Source organism: Pyrus communis, chromosome 11, assembly GCF_041283825.1.
Source record: "Pyrus communis isolate YQ-2024b chromosome 11, ASM4128382v1, whole genome shotgun sequence".
NCBI lineage: Eukaryota > Viridiplantae > Streptophyta > Magnoliopsida > Rosales > Rosaceae > Pyrus > Pyrus communis.
In genome coordinates, this window is record NC_142575.1 from 23,494,422 (window position 1) to 23,499,991 (window position 5,570).

A 5,570-nucleotide genomic window follows, 5' to 3' on the forward strand; every position below is an offset into this window, starting at 1 on the left:
CACACCCCGTCCCGAAGAAGGGCATGCTGGCCGTCACGTGAGAGTGACGTAACCATTTACACAGTTCGGAAGCTTTAAAATATACAACTTCTAAGATGAACCACCCGAAGGTGAGTTCTCATTTGGTCCATTCTGTCAGAACACCGTTGAATTTCCTCGTAGTCACCACACCTTTGCAATTCTTGAACCTGGAGGGGCGCAAAACCAAAATTGAGTGGGTCAGTAAAACAATTCTTTTCCAAATCCAAACACTTCTCAAAACTTTGTAACCCCTCTCCGTAAAACCTGTATACTTTCTCAGAAAATAAACATATATACGTATGTATAGATATGCCAGTCATGCTCCAAAGTATGTCATTCATGCTTGAGAATATGCCACATCAGAATCTCATAATAAATGTAAATGCTCAAGCATAACTCATATCAATATCATATAATCTGGCAGCCGAGAGTCACCTAACGTGACCTGTACGGCTGCATATAGAGCTCAAATCTCAAACTCAATAACTGAATCTGCACACGAGTCGGAACCACCTAACGTGGTCTGTACGACAGGCTGGTGTAATATATATATATGCTCTAGTGCTACGATCACGTGAAGCTGGGCGATAAATCGCGGGTCACCTACGAGTCGGAACCACCTAATGTGGTATGTACGACAAGCCTATGCACCTAACTTGGATCCAAGGCGAGCATGCGGTGCAGGTGAACATACACGTGAAGGCTATGCCCCAACTCTGGGCGGGAGCACTAACACCGGGGGTGCAGATTATGAGCTCTCTAAGCAGCTTAAACTACTATTGCATACAAACATGAATACCACTTACCTGGTACTTACCTGTGCGTCCACAGCACCAAATACACATATATAAATGTATGCCGCTACTAATGCATGTGATGATAGTATTTCAAATGTAGCTTACCTGGGCCTCCTCAGCACCATGCAACAGTATGCATAATTATGGTAATGCACATATTAAAATATGATGCATATATGACAGGATATTTAATTCATATTTCTTTTAAAATACGTTTTCTGGGAAATACGTCAAGCATACGTATATATATATACTGAAAAGTAACTGCCCACTCACTGATCACATCGACGTCTCGTAGGTCCCTGAGCCTCCCCTAGATTGGTTACATTCTTCTTCTTTATAATTTTCACCTATACAAACAGTAACCAACTTGACGTTATTTAACGCACATACACCAAACATTCGTCCATAACTTTCTCATACGTTGCTCAATTTGGGTGTATGAATATACCACGGTGATCTACACGACGTCACGAACACGTGACAATTTTCAGAACTCAATTTGGAGCTCTCACGCGCCCCCACGCGCCCTGTTCATGCGCTGCCCACGCGCGCGTCTTCTTCCTCGCGTCGCCGGACTGGTTTCGCCGGAGGTGGGTGTTTTGCCGGAATTTCTGGGTAAATTTCAAAGTGTCATAATTTCTTCATTTCTTAACCATTTTCGACGTACAATATATCAAAATGAAGGTATTGACGAGACGAACGCATCCATACCTGCCTCGACCCCTAACTCGCCGTGGATTCGCCGGAAAACCCCTCGAAAGCTCCGGCCAACTTTGACCACGATGATCCCGACGTCCAATTCCTTCAAACGAAGCACTCCGAGCTTCCTTAGGACCTCACCAAGCTTCCTACAAGCTTCAAAATCCCAAAAACATGCTAGTTTAAGTTTGCATGAACAATACCTAAATCGGATTACCTCGAATCGACATGAAAACGAAGGATTTCTCACCTGAAAATGGTATGGTTGCACTCGTACGAGCTTCACGAGTCCAAAAATGCCCTTGGTTCCTTCGATCCATCAAGGTTTGGGTGATTTGTGTGTTGTCCGTACGTTTTTGAAGAAAGAAGAAGAAAGAACGGAGCTCGGGAGAGAGAGAGAGAGACAGAAAAGAGACAGAGGGAGAGGAAAACACGGGAAAGTGAGACGGGGTGTATGAGTGTGTGTGTGGTCCTACAACACCACACAACACAAAACTACACGTAAAGTAACGAACTAGGGGTAAAATTGTAATTTCAAATGTACGTTTCGATATTTCCGGGACGGGATGTCACAACCTACCTTCCTTAATAGAATTTCGTCCCGAAATTCAAAACAACCACATATAACCCCTAGTGATCGAAGAACAATCTAGGATACAAATCCCTCATTCGATCTTCTGTCTCCCATGTAGCTTCTTCGACTGAATGATTCCTTCACAAAACTTTCACCAATTACACTGTCTTAATTCTCAATACATTCTTTTTCCAATCCAAAGTTGTCCTTGGTTCCTCAACCATTCTAATCCAGATTAATTCTCAATAGTTGCACCGGAACTCCATGTGACGAATCTGCCACCTAGTGACAACACATCGAAATATAATACATTATGCACCTTAGCCAATTCTGAAGACATCACCACTTGTATGCAACTTCATCGATTCCTTTAGTGGTCAAAAACGGTCTGATGTGTTTAAGACTTATTTTGTCTCCTTTCCAAATCTCACTATTTCTTTTCGTGATGAAATTTCTAAAAATGTTGAATCATGAAACACATCATGCTCTTACAATAACTCTGGAAGTAATTCAAGCAACTTCACATACTCTTCGATGATCACATAAAGTCCGATGTACTTAGGACTTAATTTGCTTTCCTTTCCCAGCCGAATCATACTTTTCTAAAGTGAAAACTTCAAAATTATAAGATCATCTACGTTAAACACTCGATTAGTGACATGTTCAACTATTAATCTCTTTTGCCATTCCTGGCTACTCTCAGGTTAAACTTAATCACCTGAATACTTTGAGAAGACTCATCCATAGTTTCAGGGCCTACCAAAACTCTTTCGTGATCGAATCTTCTCTATCCAGAAGCAGTTCTTCCACAAATCAGCAAAAATCGACACATTTCATGGTCTTTATGGCGTTACATCGGAAACTGCGCAACTAACATACTTAAGAAACTCAGCAGTTCCGTAACCCAAATCTCTTCTCCATAAAACATATAAGTACTGTTGCACTGTGGTTGTTACTCAACACTGGAGTAAATGTACTAACTTAGTACATTGATCAACTATCACTTCAAGTTCAATCATAACCATCCTATTCTCGAACTCAGCAATCTTTCTTTTTCCCTTCTTTCTTTGCCTTGGTTAATTCTTAATTTTCTTCGTTAACCATTTGAGTCTTGAGTATGACCTTACTAAAAAGACTTAACTTGAAAATTAGCAATTACAACTTCTTCTCAATCTTCCATTCTCAACTTTACTTCAGTTGATTTCCAATCCACAAGAAGACAATCTTGGCAAGCGTGCCAGACATTAATTCTTACCGCAGTCTTCTCACCAAGTGCATCAGCTAGAACAATTTTACGATCACCCTGGTCGTACAATCATGTTCATTAAACAATTCAATCCACCTTCGCTGCCTCATATCAAAATCCTTCCAAGTAATGGATATTGGAGACTTTTTGGATTCCTAAAAATCTGGCATTCTTACTAAATATAATGTCTTCATCACTTCACAGCAAGAATGGTAATCATGACTTCCAAATCACCAGTAGGGTAATTCATTTCATGAGGTTCCTTTTGTCGTGAAATGTATGTAATCACCCTAACATTTGCATCAACATGCATCCAATACCATTCAAGAAACATCACTAAAAATTTATGATTACCACTATTCTCTGGGAATACTAAATTACGTGCATGAGTGGGGAAATGCTTCAGTTGTTGAATCATTTGCTCAGAATTTCCTTCCCACTCATACATAACCTCTTTTCTCAACAATCTCGTCAATGACAAAGCAATGACTGAAAAATCTTTCACAACCATCCGAGATAGTCTGGTAAGCTAAGAAATTCCGAATCTCAATTACGGCTCGTGGTTATTCCAATTTCTCAATTCCTGCTGCCTTTTAAGGATTCACTTGAATACCTTCAGCAGATATAGCAAATCTTAGAATGCCACTTGATTCATTTAACTTTAGCATTTGCTAAACTTAGCATACAACCAACGTTCTAACAATCTTTACTTCACCGACTTAATATGTTTACATGCTCTGCTCTGGCTCAGAATGTACCAGAATATCGTCCATGAAAATGATAACAATTTATCAAGGCATTCCTGGAATACTTCATCCATCAACTTATGAAACAGTATGAGTATCCGCATAGCATCACCAAAATTTATAAAGACTATAACAAGTCCAGAAAACAATCTTAGGATCAACGTCGCTCAAAATCTTCAATTGGTAATAGACAGACCTCAAGTCGATCTTTGAAATTACACAAATACCTCTGAGCTGATTCATTAAACATCAGTACACCATCATGGATAACGGTTCTCAATCGTTACCTGATTCCATGGTCTATAATCAATGGATAGTCTTTAAAGTCCATTTTCTTTTTCACCAACGAACTGGGCTCCTCAAAAGTGTGGTATTAGGTTGAATGAAACTTTTATCAACCAATTCTTTCAACTAAATTTCCAATTCTCTTAACTCATCATGAACTAATCTCTAACATAAAATTTTATACCTGGAAACAAATCGATATTGATCTTCACATTTCTGCCTGAAGGCAATCCAGGTAAACTTTCAGGGAAAACATTGAAAAAGTGTCCAATCCCCTTTTACATTTTTCATATTAGTAGGAGCAACATTATGTAGTACCGCATAAGATGAGTACCCTTGTAACCTTCTGATAACAATCTCTTTGCTCTCACAGCAATGTTAACGGCCTAACTCAATCCACTTTGCCTGTCCACCAAAGTAATCTCTGATCAATCAAATCGATGGAAAGTAACTAAGTTCCCGTAGTAATCCATCTTGTCATGATTTAACGCCATTAAACTGTGCCTAAAATCACTTTCAGTTCCTCGATATCCCACAAAATAAAATTCACTGGTATAACTTTAACTTTCACCTTTATTGAACACCTTGAATAACACCCACTCATGTAGGTAACCTACTTGTTTACTTGCTTAACGGATCCAACAAATAAGTTATAAATATTACGGTCTGCAGCCCGCAATACAGATAAATCACTGTTGTCTCGATAAGTAAGCAACAATTCCTGAAGGTGTTACATTTCCATCTTACTCCACACAAGGATAATTACTTATAAACACCTCAATCATGCTCCATCATCACTTTCTTTGGCAACATCATTCATAATACGAAATACATCAGCCAGAGTCAACTAGAATGACTTGTACGGCTGATTCTCTAGCTCAACTAGTTATGCTAGCATATTAGCCGGAGTTACCTATAGTAACCTGTACGACTTACTCATCAATTCCCAATGTGTCAGCCGGATCCACCTTTCGTGGTCTGTTCGGCTGAACATTCAACTTATCAAACATCTTGGCACCCACAGTTCATATAACCCAAACTAATGATCCAAACACCTGCTGGACTGATATTGGTGGTATCAAGGAAACTGTCGGATAATAACTAATTCTAGGGACAATTCATAATTCTATATCCCTTCTGTCTATACAAACACATTCACTGATTCCACATTTTCCAAAGTGTTTAGTCTTGTACCTACT

At 39.4% G+C, this 5,570-nt stretch overlaps 1 long non-coding RNA gene across 1 annotated transcript; it reads right to left on the reverse strand.

Annotated features, from left to right (window-relative positions):
• Positions 1-1,915, reverse strand: LOC148693118 (uncharacterized). Its single transcript, XR_015953675.1, has 5 exons — positions 1,771-1,915; positions 1,533-1,676; positions 1,270-1,432; positions 1,095-1,168; positions 1-188 (listed from the first exon to the last, which is right to left on the reverse strand). It is a non-coding gene; the product is annotated as an uncharacterized LOC148693118 (long non-coding RNA).
• Positions 1,916-5,570: the final 3,655 nt, after the last annotated feature.